At 31.5% G+C, this 17,071-nt stretch overlaps 1 long non-coding RNA gene and 1 pseudogene across 1 annotated transcript; one reads left to right on the forward strand and one right to left on the reverse strand.

Annotated features, from left to right (window-relative positions):
- The window catches only part of LOC132635011 (subtilisin-like protease), a 28,954-nt pseudogene that overhangs the window by 1,893 nt on the left and 9,990 nt on the right, over positions 1–17,071 (reverse strand).
- LOC132635012 (uncharacterized) lies at positions 302–16,461 on the forward strand. The gene is made up of 2 exons (XR_009580407.1): positions 302–1,174; positions 16,122–16,461. It is a non-coding gene; the product is annotated as an uncharacterized LOC132635012 (long non-coding RNA).

Below are 17,071 nucleotides of genomic sequence, written 5' to 3' on the forward strand. Positions count from 1 at the left end.
AGCTTGTTGTTGCACTTGTTCGTGAAATTGGACTCACACACTCCCTTCCACTTAGCAGGCGGAGGGGGCATCCCAACGTCGCTAAACGAAGGATGGTCAGGTAAAATTCCACTGTCTATAACTCCGATGATCACGCCTTTTCCATAATTGGAATCCATCCACTGTAGACACGTAATTTTGACCCTCCCCGCGTGTTTCACCTTATAGTTTTTAAATATTTCTTTTATTTTAATTTTGACGTGTTAGTTTTATTCTATTTTTATGTAGTAGGCTTATTTGAGAAAATCAAAAAGAACAAAAATATTTGCTATTTTTAGAGTATAAGTTTTGCGTTTTAAAGAAAGAAAAATTACAAAAATATGCTTTATAGGTTTTAATTTTGCTTAGCCAGTCATTTATTTTAACCTTATTTTTTTTTAGTTATCTAGAAATAGTTATTAAATATTTTTTTTACATTTAAAAAAAAAAGCAAATAGGATTATACCACCTCACCATAAAATGACAAAACTTGATAACAAACCTTATCACAAAAAGAGGGGGGTTCACGTTTTTTTTCACTTTGGGTGGGGCCCGCACAATTAAAAAAAAAAAGAAAAAAAAAAAGAGAAAATGGAAAACACACATACTCAACCGCAATTCTACGCCATAAAAAATCAGCCGCAGCTTGCAAAAGAAAAATAAAACTTAGCAACTAAGATCAAATAGACTTAAAAGGAACCAAAAGAAAAGTAGATATAGCTTTTTTTTTTTATTGACATTTTTCTTACCTCCTCCGTCCTTATTTTTTTTTTATTTTGAAGCTATCATGATCCTTTCACAGTCTTTCACCATGTAAAAAGTGAATCACCCCACCATTTTGTTTCTAGTTTAGCTACTAATCTCACTGTGAAACAGCCAAAAAAAAAAACAGCCATGAAAACACCACCCGTTTCAGCTCCATCAATGAAATAACAACTTAAAAAAATTCAGCTTTTAAACACCATTATGGTTCAGCCTTTAAACACCATTTTCAGCCATATTTTCATCTCTGTTTGGGTTTATTTTTGGTCGAGGTTGAGGTCCATCGATTAAAGCTCTCGTCGGCGTCGAGTTTTCCAGCCGCAGTCCATTTTTGTACGTGAGCTTGGGGTTTCCTTTGTCTTGGTGTATTGATGGAAATTTTCAGCAATTAAAGGTCCAATCTTTCTCTCTTTCAATTATTATTGCATCAAATTTTTGTTTGTTTCTTTTCCTGATAAGTATTTTTATTTTTGTTTGATTTTATCACTGTTACTTGTCGGGTTGTTAGTTGAAGTTCATGATGGTTAAGATATTGTAGTTTAAGCTAATAAATTAACAATCATTGTGTCATTTAAGTTAGGCAAATATAGTATTTTGATCCCTCTCATTTACCGTTTGATTTCACGTTGGGTTTAATAAACAGAGGTACTAATTTTGATAAGTTAATTGAGAGTGTGTGGAATCTAATTGATGGTTTAAAATAAGCTATTAAGGTGGAGACGTCGTTAGTAGATTCTGTTACCTTTGGTGTAATTAGATCCATGTTTTAATGGTAATTAGTTGAGGTGAAATTGTTTGCTTTTAAATTCATCTTTTAGATTGATATCTGGGATTGAAGTTTTGACAAGCCCTGAACGTGCGAAAATGTTTTGGGCCTAAGAAACGTTTAAGGCCCAATTAATTAATTTTTAGTGCGAGATGAGCGAGACAAGATGCGAATTTATTTCAAATCCCGTTGTCAAGTATAAAAGAAGAGAGTGGTAAAACCAATTATAAGGGCGCGAGATAGGTTGCGAATTTATTCAAAACTCGTTGTCAAAGAGTGAAAAAAATGACTAAAATATAATTTTAAATCTCGGATTTTAGAGACAAATAATTGTCTTTAACGCTAGACGAGCTTTAGGCACGTTTCAAGATGTTTGTTTCGATTAAGAATGCGGTTACGCATCTTATTTCGAGACACTTTAGACAACTCAAGGATGCGGTTACGCACCTTGGCCGAACTCGTATTAATAATTAATTTTGTTTCGAATAAGAATGCAGTTATGCATCTTACTTTGAGACGCTTAAAAGATTCGGAATGCGGTTACGCATCCGGTTTAAGACCAATAAGTGTTCAACAATAAAAGTACGAGCAAATCAAGGCTCAAATACATAAAATATCCAAAATTAATTTAAGAATACATAAAATATCCAAAATTAATTTAAGCTAAGTATAAGTCGATAAAGCGACCATGCTAGAACCACGGGACTCGGGGAATGCCTAACACCTTCTCCCCGGTCAACAGAATTCCTTACCCGGTCTTCTGTTTTCGCGGACCATAATAAAAGAGTCATTTCCTTTTGATTAGGGATTCATAAGGTGGCTTGGAACACCAAAACTCAATTCCAAGTGGCGACTCTGTAAATAAAACAATCCCTTTTCAAAACCGTCACTTCAAATGGAAAAACCCTTTAATAATAAAAACTTGCGCGTTTATAGCGCGGGGGCGCAAAAAAGGGGTGTGACATCCACAAGCCCATGTTCTGTTGCAAACCAAGAAAGCTTGGTGTATGAGTAGTGTGCAAGGACAATATCCTCTGAGGCTGTGCAGAAACAAAGCCCGGTTTCCTCTCCATTTCCTTCACTTGTGATGAAGTTAGTCTTGCTGCAAAGCCTTTCATCACATTGTGATAGGAATAGATCATGCTAGCAGGCTCTTCATTTCCACTTGAGCTAATTGTTGTAGTTTTAGACAAAAAAGAAAGGTAATAGCTCTCTAAATCCATAGATGATGATTGAGTAGAAATTTGGCTTTGTGGGGATTCAACATGGACTATATAAGTCTCAATATCACTCTGAATACTAGACCATGGAAAAGAACAAAAGATGAAAATAAGAAGGATTTTCAAGAACTCCATTGCTGCAAATGGGCACCTATACAAGAACTGAATGATGTATTTGGAAAGTGAATTTGATGAATTCCTCTGCTTTGGAGAAACTGTCTATATATAGTGCTTTTTTCTTGAACCATTCAAGTTCATGACTTTATTTTCCTCCACTAGCAAAATCAATCAAGACAGCTTAAGCATATAATGGAAGGAGACTTTTTTGGTCATTACACGGTAAACTCACACAGTTAAATTTAATCGTGCACTTTATGTTAGAAAAACAGTTGTGGAAAAAGAACTACCATGTGGATAAGAAAATTAAAAGTACTAAAGTTTAATGAAAAGAAAGGCCAGTAGTGTGAATGCAACTAGCTAAATTGAATTATATTCTATAAAGTGATTCTTTTTTGAAAAAAAAAAAAAGGACTCCTCGAACAGTTTATCTAATGATGTCTTAGGATGAGTATAATTGTATATGGATACAGTAATGATACAGTAATATTCTTTCACAAGAGAAATTTTTAACTCCTATAAAACACGTATAGCCTGTTTGGCCAAGCTTCTAAAATAGCTTAGTTTGAAAAGTACTTTTTTCTAAAAGTGCTTTTCAAAAAAATACTTTTGGTGAAAAACAGTATGTGTTTGGTCAATTAATTTAAAAGACACTTTTAAACAACAATTAGTATTTGGTCAAGCTTTTAAAAAATGTTTTTAAGTGTATTTTTCTCAAAAGTGTTTTTGGGCAAAAATTTTTTTTTTTAGCTTATGAAAAACTGCTTCTGTTACTCCCCAGAAGTAGTTATTTTCTCCCACAAGCTTGACCAAACACTTCACTTTTTTAAAAATAAACACTTATTGAAAAAAATAAGTACTTTTTGGAGAAAAATAAATTTGGCCAATCAGGCTATTAGTCATAAAAAGTTGCAAATATTCTGTCCAAATGGAATTAACGACTCATAAGGTAGACAACTAGCTTGATGTTGAAGTGTAAATTTATCAAAATCATGAAGATATTTAAGAACCTTCTTCGAATAACTAACCTAAATAGCCGACTATTTCAAGCATTTAAACTAAAAATAGCTGAGGAATGTATAATACATGTATTTAATTCATGTATAATATGTGTATAACCGTATATAATCAATGCATTATGGTGTAATGGTCTCTTTTTTCTTTTGGGGCACGATACATATAAAATTCTTCGTTGGCATAAAGTATTGAGTTTACACATCGGCTATTTTCAATGGGAATGTATCTTTATATAGTCTTGAGCAATCATCACCTCATGAGCGAGCTTTTGATTTGAGTTGCCATGGTATCAAAGTAAGTTCTGATGGAAAATTTTATATAGTCCATACAAGATGACAAGTACAGTCAAACCTCTATATAATTGTCATTCGTTATAACAACATTTTACTATAATGGCCTGATTTTCTCTGGAACCGATTTTTCATGTTATATTTTACTTCTCTATAACAGCATTCTACCAATAATAGTAGTGACATTCATTATAACGGTACACTCTTTGTAAAATTATCTCTCTATAACAGTCAAACTCAAATATTGTGTAATAATATTTTGTAAGAAATATATTTTGCATACAAAATATGAAAATATTTAAGCTAATCATCATTAATGTCATGCGCATAGTAAATTTCAATTACGAATATCTAAAAGAAAAAAATTATAGCCCAAATCCCCTCTCATAACACTAATCAAGCAAAGAATGCTACCACTTATATGGAGTTTGACGCAACACTTCCAATTCTTTAAACTTACACTGATGAAGAGATTATTGCACAAGTCATGGGAGTGGAAGAACAAGAGACAACAGATGCAGAAGGTGGCAACGAAAGTTCTAATGAACTAAAGAAAAACCTCTACCTACTGCTACTTGAGGTGAGGTAGAAGAGTAAATTGGTTAGCTCTTAGACATGAGCCGACACTATACGTATATTTTTGTTTCTGCTCTCAGAAAAATCTCAATTTGGCTCTTTAAATAGTTGCTTGAATTAGACTTGGAGATATTTATATTGCTTGATAAAATAAAAATAAAAATAAGCTCTTAGACATCCTTCAACGAAAATCTATTGAATTCCCTTTTGCTGAAAGTTTGAACAAAAATCTTCGTCAATTCAAACGTTATATTATCACTACAAGTGTAGAATTCTTACGTCAAACTTGAAATATTAAAACTTTTAATTAATTTTAAATGTATATGTTCCTTAGATTTTAATTTCTTATCGGTACGGTACAACTAGTTATGAATTAAAGAGTAATTTATTAGTCTTTTCAATTTTTAATTAATGTTATGAGATCAATTGAGATTTTAAAATTAACAAGTATTTATTTTCGTTTATAACATAAAAAGTATAGAAAAATAACTTTGTATGTACTTTTGTTTATAACAGCTAAATGATATTTAAACATGAAATGCCAGTATACATACATAAGAGCACCTCACTATAGCAGTCATAAAATTTTCGGACAAACGCTGTCATTAAGAGAGGTTTGACTGTAAATCATTAGACAGAGATAAAAAATCTACAGGATTAGTGAGGACATTTACTTTGATCCATTATAAGAATCGATGGAGGAAGTCATGATCTTCTAAGTTTTGTTACTTTTTTTTGTTGTACTTCTCAAAATCAGCAGAAAAGAAAAGAAGCCGGAGCTCATTAGCCATACAAGAACACCACTAGGAATCAAATGGTCTAATGGATCTCAAAATCAAAAGTAAATCTTGCAGTTCACACAAATTCACCAAACTTTACTTTTTAATTATTTGAATTAGTATTGGATTTCTAAATATATACATATTTTAAATCCGTATATGTTTATTTGTTTGGTTTGGTTTTTTTTTTTTTTTTTTGTTTAACACCAAATCAAACCAAATGTTATCGGGTTTTGAAAATTTAAAACTAAATCAAACCAAACCGAGCCGGTTTTCGGTTTATTAAGTCGGTTTGACTCTATTTATCGATTCGGATCGGTTTTTCGGTTTTATTTGAACACCCCTAGTCACAACCCAATAGCAATATTGCTTTCCCTAGTTCTTGTTTTTTTTGGAAAATACAACTAAGGTAAAGTTGGTTAATCTAATTTCTTTGCAAGACAAACTTGTACATAGGTGATGTTACATTAGTCCCCTTTAATTGTGGAAGCATTGTGGAAGCTGGACTTGGTTAGTGACATGTATCGTTGGCATGCCCTACTTCCTACAAAATTCAATACTTGGCTACAGATTTCTCAGTTGGGTTCAGTATGTTAAAAAGTGTCCCTCTCAATTAAATACAACGTCTTTTCTAGGAAACTCATAGGGTTGTCTATATGAGTTTCCTTGATTAATAAATCCAGTGTCACGTCCTAATTACTTTTTGAAGCCACCAAAGACTTTACTTTCTTTTTAGGAATACTAGAACTTTTGGTCCCTCACTAATTGATAAATTTTTATTTTAATCCTTGGGCTATTCGACAAAATAGATTTAATCTATCATTAATTGAAATATATGTTTTGGTCCCTTTTCGTAAAAGATATGTTATATTTGTAATATTTTTACAATTATATTAGTGTCGAATACAATTAAAGTAATAGTACAAGCTTAACAAATAGCACATAAGTAATTAAGTAATGAAACAATTGGTAACTATAGTAAATTTTGAATATTCACAAGCAAAGGGATCAAAAGTGCACATTTCACAAAGACTAAGATCAAAATTTGCCAACAATTGGGGGACCAAAAGTATTGTTAACCCTTCTTTATATATTTTGGCTTTGTTGATCAATTGATGAAGTCTGAATTTTCATTAAAAAGAGTCAAAATATAAATAATTAAATATATGAAGAAATTATTTATCTGCACTATATAATTTTCCAACAAAGGGGTGTAAATCACAAGGGTGGATCCACCACGCATCAAATTACTTTTTGTAGTCCACTGAGCTGATTAATTTCGTATTCATCGGATAGCGTCCACTAAAGACTTCATTGGAGCTTCTACATAAACTGCTTTGTCCTTAAACTATTTAACTTACTTTTCTTTTCTTCTCCACTTACAAATTTAAATTTTAGGCTTCGATAGAAAGGAGTTGTTCACTTGTTTTGCTCATTACACGTCAAACTCGCTATGAAACTTTTTTAATTATTTACATTGTTGTATTATTGCGTGGGAAAAGAAGAACCATGATTGGAAGAAAAATTGAATTATTCACATTGTTGTATTATTGTGTGGGAAAAGAATCATAATTGCAAGAAAAAGTACTACGTAAGAGACAAGGAAATAGAAAATGGCATATCACAGTTTGAATGAGCAACTCGGAGTCCGATCGGAATTTTACACAAATAGCCGGTTGAATTCATTGTTTACGTTTTCTAACTTGTACTAGGATATATATATATATTATACACTTATCGACTATTTTTATTTTAAGCAATTGAGTAGGCGGCTATTTGAGTTAATTCTTTTTTTCCTTGACACAACCCCTTCTCTGATCCCCCCGCATTCCATATAATTGGGCCAGGCTGAGTTTTATCGGGCTAACTCAAGCTGTAATCGGATTGATCCGGCTTAGTATATACCCATAACTCGGACTAAAACGTGTGTGCTATACTGGGTCATGGTTGTGGATTGAGCTTAATTTACTTTTTTCCAAAGAAGAGGATTAATGTTTAATTACATTTATTTAGAAATTTTGTATTTATATAGTTTGAGGCGGAAATGGTAGATTAATGCTATATCTGCCTGAATTAGAATATTGTCTAATTGAACTATTGTCTATAAATTGATTTATCTTAAAGACCATTGTTTTTTTTTTTCCCCGGTCCATTGCCTATAAATTGGTTTATCTTAAAGGCCATTCTTTTTTGTCCGATAAAATAAAAGGAAGAATGGTCTCTAAGATAAATCAGTTTATAGACAATAGAACTCGAAACTTATACTTTTTTCCCGATGCTGGAGGTGCGAATATTGTCCCGCATTAGTAGTTAGTGAAATTCTTTTTTTTTTTATTTATATATATAAAGTGAAGGGATACTTTGTTATAATATGAGACATTTTAGGGAAAATTGTTTAAGCCTAGGTCAGCAATCATAAGATCCAATACTTATTTTATCTGATGATATTTATTGGGAGGACTGATATTTCTCTACTTAAGTACTAGGAATGACTATATTTGGATTCAACGAGTATCTTTTAGAACTAGCAAGTGACCTTTTGACTAAAATATGAAGACAATAGCAGGATTCCCTAACAGGCTAAACTACATATTAATTTCAAAATTAAATTTGCACATTTTTACGATTTTCCCCTTCTTGTGGGACAAGTAGCACATTAATTAAGTTGTTCACACTTGTAAAGGCACAAATGAATAATAGGCCATATACAATTAGTAACAATGCTTTCCCTAGTTCTTCTTCTTGGATTTTTAGACGTCGAAAATCAAAACCAATTTATGTTTTTATACTAACATGATTTAGTGTAAAAACAAATTTATTTACACACATGGCGCCTATGTGGACTGATAAGGAGTCCTAATCACCCATCCGCTAGTGATAAAGGCATTTTAACAAGTATGTTGACGGAGGGGCATATTTGATCGCTCAGTCTAACGAGGGCAATTTTAATTCATAGACAATACTTGGAGGGTAAATTTGACTCTTTCCCCGTTGTTAAATTGTTCTGCTCATTACAAATCAAACTCACAATGAAACTTTTCGAGTTATTTGCATTGAAGTAAACATGTCAATTGGGTCGGGTCGGCCCAGGCCCAGCCCACCTAATTCGGCCCGAAACGGAACGGTAAGAGGGATAGTGGGCCGAGCTAGTGGAACAATTTAGGGGGTTGGGCCGGACATGCCATGTATCCCAGTAGCCCGGCCCACCAATTTATTTTTTTTTTTGAATTAATAAAGGTGATTTTTACTAGGTGCAACACATTTATAGAGTTTAGTAACACAAATGGCACATTTATATATATTAACATATTTATAATTCTGCATTGATTTGATAATTAATTGACATACCACCGAATCTGGGATTTCATATTTTGTTCCTTTTTTCAACGTACACTAATTATTCTCTTTGTATGTTTATTTTAAGAACAATTAATTAATGTAAAGTAGATATATTATTGATTTATTTGTTCACTTAAAAGCTAATAAATATTATACTATGCTTAATATATATTGCTACCACGCCGTTTACAATTCCAGTATACTGTTTCAAATATACAATTTACATACATACAATAGTTTATATATATATATATGATTTAATAACATTATATTTGCATTATTATTTCAAATATACAATTTACATACATATAATATTTGATATGTACTCATAATATAGGTTTGTCACATATATAATTGACCTAAAAACACATAAGCATCATCATCCAAATTTATAACATGGTTAAATAATATGTATACTATTCAAACTTGAAAATAATAAAGCAATTACGTTTCCAATAAAGAAATGAAATTAAAAAGAAATATAATAGAAGAGGAAATTAACAAATTGCACACATTTCCACGGCCCAAAAAATGAATGAATTCATGTCCCTAATTTTTAGGCTAGGAAAAGGGCTCCTATTAATTAGGAGATAGCAGTTTCTTTCGTTTTTTAAGTACACAAAAAAGGGAACTTGTTTAGGTTGGAATTATGAGATAATATGGAGAAAAATAAAGTGTATTTATAGACTGAAAATAGGGTCAAAGTATAATTTAAGGAACTTGATGGTTAAAATAAAGGTGGCAACAACTAGATTTTAAAGTATCAAATTTAATAAATTTTAGTATTAGAATTTTTAAAATAATTAAAACCCGGCTCGGCCCAATTAGGCCACTATATACCCCTACTCGGGTAGGGGGTTGGGCCAGACACCCTTTCCCCTCCTCAAGCCCAGCCCCTTAACTATGGCCCGGCCCGAAATCGGCCCCCACTTGGGTCGCATTTACATGCCTGACCCGTTTGACAAGCTTACATTGAAGTAACTAGCAAACTATACCCGTGCGATGCACGGGGCCCAACATGATTAATTTGATTACTTTCTTTAGGGATTAATAGCGAGATTTCGAATCAACTTATTGGTCTTATAGTATATCTTAGTATCGAGGATGAAACCAAAGAACTGTATTTGTTTATAAACTCTCCTGGGGGCTGGGTATATGCAATTTGTGCGACCAGATGTTCATACAGTATGCATGGGTTTAGCCGCTTCAATGAGATCTTTTATCCTGGTCGAAGGAAAAATTACCAAACGTCTAGCAATTCCCTCACGCTTGGCGCCAATGAGGTTTTTATTTGAGAGAAAAAGGAAGACTATGCCTTCGCCATATGAATACAAAGTAATAATAGCATGGCACATTGAATTCGATATGAGAAATTTTTGTATTTTTTTTTAAAAACATTAGATTTTGTATCGAGAGAGTAGTATGAGATAAGGGACATTTCCGATTTGCTCTTATCTATCGAGAGTTCAGTTCAGCGTCACCAACTTTTTTGTTTTCATGCCGGAGAGTTCTTAACAATATTGATGTCACGAAAGAGTAAAAAAAAAGATTGTTTTCCTTATTTGATAGGATTAAAAAGAAACTTTAGGTTTGCTGAATCACAGACAAAAAAAAAACATATTTATGGTTTGTATATTTTGCAAAGGATACCGCGATTCTCCTTAGTGAGTCTCCATATTTTATTTCTTTTCCTCTTATTTTTCCCTTAATTTCTCATTTGTTGTTAAAATTTGTCTTATTTTGGTTATGTCCGTCTCTTTTTATATTTAGTAAGTTGACAATTCAAATATCCTACATGTCAAATTTATAATCACAAGATTCAAAAGTCTATTTTTATTTCTTAAACTCCGTGTCTAGTCAAACTTAGGCCTCATTTGTTTTCATTAAGATTAAGACGTCTGAATCTGAATACACATCTAAATATTAAGATGTGCATTAAGATCTAGATGTCTAGATCTGAATGCAAATCTGAATATTAAGATGTGGTTTCTAGATCTGAACACAGAATCATTAAGACTGTTTGTTTTCAATATCTGAATGTGCATGTGAAATTACACTATATTCATAAAATATTACAGTATAAAAATCTCATTGCATCATAATAATTTATATTTTTTGATAGAAAATAATATTTTGAATATTTATATTTGATAAAAAAATTTAAACTATCTGAAATGCAAACTAAAGTTTATATACCATATAAAAACTATTGTAACAAGGTAACATGATTTGTTTTTTTTTTTTGAATTCAACATAACTTAATCTTTTAAATTAAAAAAAATCATGCAGCTAAACAAAATCTTGTTCACTTACAATTTTAAAAAGTAGTAGATAATTTTTCATAGTTACCAAGAACTAAGCTGACAAAATTTCAAGAATTCTTAACTAGATGAGAAAAACAGAGAACCCTTCTCTACTTATGATGAAAAAACGAACTTGAACAGTTAATTCAACTCCGTAAAACTTCAAAATTGAGCACAAAACTCATAAAATTCGCAGCAAACTTTCAAAACTTTGCAGTTCAAAGATATTTCTTTTCTTAAAAAGATCAAAACTTTCTGCAAACTTGCTATAAAACATTCCTGCTCTGCTTTAATAGTACAGACCCAATTAAAAAGAGTACCACAAAATGCCGAAATCACATAGAAAAGGCTTGCTTGCTGTGATTGGTGCGTCAATCTTTTCCTATGGATTTCAGTTTCTCAACCAGAACTATAGAATGGTATAATACTATATTATCAGAAAGCCTCAATACTAGGCAGTAGGTTGATAGACATCAATACACCCAAACATATTGTGAATGCAAAAAATACCAAGTATACAATATACTTGTAGTGATTATGAAAGTTCATCAGTTCAAGAGGAAATTTGTGCTGAGAAAAGAAGAATGGCGTGATTTTTTTGCCGAGAAGACAGAGGCGTGAAAGGTGAATAACCGTATTAATTTAATGAGTCTGAATGGAATAAGACTCTCTTACGGATCTGATTTGTTCAGATCTATCCAAATCCATTCAGAGGTTTTATAAGGAAACAAAACAAATGCACTTAATGAGCTGAATTTGGATAATTAAAATTCAGACCCTAAAAACAAATGCACTTAATGGGCTGAATCTGAATGATTAAGATTCAGACCTCCATTAAGTGCAAACAAATGAGGTCTTAGACACTTAAATTGAGACAGAGGGAGCATATGCCAACTGAAGGAAATGAAAGGACAATTGAGACACTGTAGATACATGGGGACCTAAAAAGCAAACACACAAGAGATAGAATTAATGTTAAACATTTGAAATGTACACATGTTAGTCCCTGCTAAGAGTACAATTTCATATGCTTTCTATAATAGAGTAATAAAATGAAGTGTAGAAGTAAAAAAATATGATAATGTAAAAGTGGAATACATGTGTACAGGTGGCAAACCAAGTAGTAGTACTTGTTAAATGAAGTGGACCCATAACTAAAAATAAAGGAAAGAAACCAAGTATAATTGAAATAAGTCCAAATTTAATATACAACTCAGATAACTTTTGGTACAATTTGTTATTGTTATGTTAGTCCCTCTTGGATACTTATATATATATATATATATATATATATATATATATATATTAGAAATATTGTGTGGAAAAAGAAGAACCATGATTGAAGGAAAAAGTACTACGTAAAAGATAAGGAAAAGAAAAAGATCATAGTCAAGAAGGGAATTGTCAAGAATGTTGAGAATGGATATGATATGTCAAATGTACCCTTTGTAGAGATAAAGTAGTCAAATTAATACTCTAAAGTAAAAAGTAAAGTAAATGTAATATGTGTCAGCTAAAAGTAGGAGTTTGGAACCTAAGTGCCTCCAACAAAAAGTCAAATGAACCAAACACCTGCCCCACCCCCCTCCCTCGCGCCCCCAAAAAAGTACAAAAGTACCCTTAACGCAATAATTTGCTGCGTCAGGGGACCAATATGCTACTCCTTTAACACAATAAATTGTTGCGTTAAAGGACAACCACAAAATGTTGCGTTAAAGGACAACCACAAAAACCCATTGGGTTCCACCACCAGTCCCCCACTTGACCATAAAAAATTCCCAAAACCACCATTAAAGGATGAAAAGATCGGGTCCCACCTAAAAAAAGCACCGTTTTCGATTCAAATTTCGTTTGGAAAGTAAAGATTCTCGGTATATTCAAGTCAAGGAACAAGATTCGAAGATTGAATTTAGGTAAAAAGCAACGTACAACTCGATTCAAACAACCCTACAAGAAGCTTCGATCAAGGTATTTTACTATGAACTTTCTAATTATTTTGTTAAATACATTATAATCCTAAGCATGATTAACATTTCATAGTCTCGAATTTCGAAAAATGGATTGTATTTTTGCATTTTTTGCTCGTTTTCCATTGGGCATTTTCGAACTGCCAGTGTTAGTTTATTTTTATTTTTGTCCCTTTAATTTATTAGTTATTAATTGATTATGAATTTTTTATTAATTTTTAATTGTTTAATTAGAAAAAAATATAGTAATATCCTATTATTTGTTAATTTATTTATTTGTGAAATTATTTATCCTATTGTGACTTTGTGACAGCAAGGCCTTCATATTAAGCCTTCAAGAAATATCTCAAAACATGTATAATATGTGTATAATTAATAAGTACACTTTATTGAGCCTTCAAGAAATATCCCAAAACATGTATAATACGTGTATAATAATTGTATAATATGTGTATAATTAGTATGTATACGTTAATTATACATTTAGTAAACATAAATTATACAACAATAATATATTTTATAAACACATACTATACGGATACATATTCTATACAACAATGACACAATTTCTATACATCTGATACATTTTCTATACATATGCAATATTGATACATATTATATACAACAATGATACAGTTTCTATACAGATGCAGGAATTAGTTGAAAAAAGGCCACGAAATGAAATTATTAAAAAAGGCTAAAAGATTTCTTTTTAATTTCTTGGGCCATCCGGTTGTCAATAATTTGGGCCGGATGACTACTTTTGTCCTTTTCCCTTCCTGATATTCAATCCAGAAACTTCAAAATTGTTGGATCAATCTTATCGTTCGTACTACAGCCCATTTTAAGAGTTCTAATAGTAGGATTTGCATCAGTAGCCCATTTTACATATATGAGTCTTTCTAAAGTATTTAACTTCTGGCTAATGTTGAAATAATTCAGACATGCGTTGCTGCGCTTCCTCCGCTTCTTTTTCTCGTGAATTGTAAATAGCAAAATCACAACATTAATAAGACATAAGGGATCCATTTTGGCTTGGCTTCTTTCGAAGTATAGGAACTTTGAAAACTTTGTTAACTTGATTTACTGTACTAACAATCATATTTTTAATTTTGAGCTGGATCGTTTGATTTAAGATATGGAAGGCGATAAAATAGGAATTAGGAAGGATCTTTTTAGAGTCCGGAGCCTAAATGGTATAAAAATACACCGTCTTTATCAAAAGAGAATGACAAAAAATTAATATACCAAAAGGGGTATATCGTGGATCAGCCCACGATATAGCCCCCAAAAACATTTCGGTATCAAACACTAATCAACGAAAAAAAATAAAAATTTATTGTATAACGTGGATCAGTCCACGTTATACAATTATAGTGATCCACGTTATACAAGTTATATTTACTTATGTACTTGCCTTCAAACCACTTTTCTAGTATTTGCTGTTCAATACTTGAAAATCTACCTTTGTTCTTCCAATAGGCAGATGAACTTTGTCATTTCCAACACTCAAATAGAAGGCATATTTGGGGTGCTTCAATGGGAATACCCTTGTGGCTACCGAAGCAGAATGATTTATTATAATTTTGTCATTTGTGTTCTACAAGAAGAAGAACAAGATAAGGAAGACAGAATAGTAAGTAGTGGATATGCACATTAATAAGTAAGGGCAAATTTTTTAAATTTAGACAGCGAAATGTATAACGTGGACTGATCCACGTTATACATAAAAAAAAAAAAATCGTTGATTAGTGTCTAACACCGAAAAGAAATTTTGGGGTATATCGTGGGCTGATCCACGATATACCCCTTTTGGTATATTAATTTTTTGTCATCCCCTTTTGGTAAAAACCGTGTATTTTTATACCCTTTAGGCTCCGGACTCGATCTTTTTATTTGGGTTCTAAAGGCCTTGCAGTCACAAAGTTCGGACCTTTTGAGTTGCAAGTTTTCCAACTTTAGATATACGGGTCTGAATTTGGGAGCTGTCAAGTCTAACTTTAAACTCAAATGTCTCAGATTAGTTTGACAGTCCGTAACTTTAGACCCGTATGTTAGAAGTTTCAAACTTCAGACCTGGAATTTTTAATTTCAAACTCACAGATTTGGAGTTGATTCTGAGACGACTAATTAAACAATAAATGCTTTATAATTTTCGACTATTGTTTAAGCAGTGGTGCTCCAAACGGTTATTTGACCAAAAAGCCCAAAGCATTACTAACCATCAAACGAACAACAAAATACGAAAAGAAAAGATAAAAGGAAAAGCTGACTTCTACCAAAGAGGATATGCTTTGATATTTTTCTGTTGGATATCATTTTTAATGAACCAACATTGAAGCAATTAATATTGATAAAATATCAAATACAATTATCTAATCAAAAAGGTAACATAAAACATCATATCATATCATCATATTATACTAAAAGTTGGAAACTCCTATCTTCAAAATTATATTACCATTTTGCCCCTATACTAAATTAAAATCTAATCAAATAGGAGTATTATTTTGCTCCTAAGCAAAAACAACCTTTAATTGGAAGTGGATCAGTAGTACTTACTACTTTAATTTAATGCTCACACCGTCATATAAAATGATAAATTATTATCATATTAAATGATAAATTATTACAATTATAAACGTACACTTTTTCACTTCCCCGCGAAGGACCTTTGACTAGCTTTGTAACCATGCCTTTTTCTTTAGTTAAGAATGTTATCGGGACCTATATAAATGGATTTTTACCTCAACAATCACCATTAGAAATTTTCTTCGTTTCAATTTCAGTGCATCTTACCATGTTGGTTCAAAATCAATCGCAGATAGCATTCAATTTTTAGTAGAATATTTATTTTGTAAGATAATTAATTTTACTTTTCTTTCTTAATGTTTAGTTGGTCGATCTTAACATTCAATATTTTAATCCATCTGACTTGATTTTTTTTTTTATTTTAAATTGTTACAGTATTCGATTTCTCTAGTGATCACAACAACAGATTTTGCCTCTGTGATTTATAGGGGCATCGCCGAAAAAAGAGATTCGTGTCAAAATCTTGTGCTAAGATGTTGATTAGAAGTTGAATAGCAGCGGCATTACATTTAGATTAAGCAAGTTGTTAAACTTTATTGGGATTCTGATATGATTCTTTAAGTCTAAGTGCCTCATTTTCCATTGTTTTTTAATTTTTAATTCTTTTATATTCTTGTGAACTATAGCATTATGTAAATTAATTTCTCCTTTGTAAAATGAAATGCAAGATTTGAACGCTTTTTTTGCAGAGCATAATAGCATATGATTTGTTTTAGTTTCTCTTTGATTAGGTGTTAACTTTAAAAGATTGCTACAAAAAAAAAAAAAAAAAATTAATCAACTCTTTCCAATGAATCTATTTTTTTGTACTCAATGTTTGTCTTTTAAGAAAGATATATAACTAATATAGCGAATATTTCCTCCTTTGAATTAGCTACATAAGATTAGCATTCACCATACTTCTTTAATTTTTAATCTATTACTCAAACACATTTATCTAGGACTCCTATGTACTCCATATTTTAAATTATTTTATTCATCGACACAAGCTACACATGCGAAAAAGGGAAAAGTTGAATGACTTTATTGCCCACTAAAAGTTAAATGATTTTTTCACCCGTCAAACAAAAATTACTACAAAAGTGTTTTTATATGAAGATAAAATTATAAATTTTAATAATTAAAAATTAGAAAAAAAATCAGTATATTCAAGTAGGCACATTAAAGCAACTTTCTCCACTACTTTTATACTAAATTGGGTCATTAATTAATTTTCTACTACTCTTTCTATGAAAAAATAAAATATAATAATGCATGAAGTTTCTTTGGCACTTGTGAAATCTTTTTGTATTCCCGATCAAGTTCATCTATAATGTAATTGGCTC

The sequence above is a fragment of the Lycium barbarum genome, chromosome 4 (assembly GCF_019175385.1).
Source record: "Lycium barbarum isolate Lr01 chromosome 4, ASM1917538v2, whole genome shotgun sequence".
Classification (NCBI taxonomy): domain Eukaryota; kingdom Viridiplantae; phylum Streptophyta; class Magnoliopsida; order Solanales; family Solanaceae; genus Lycium; species Lycium barbarum.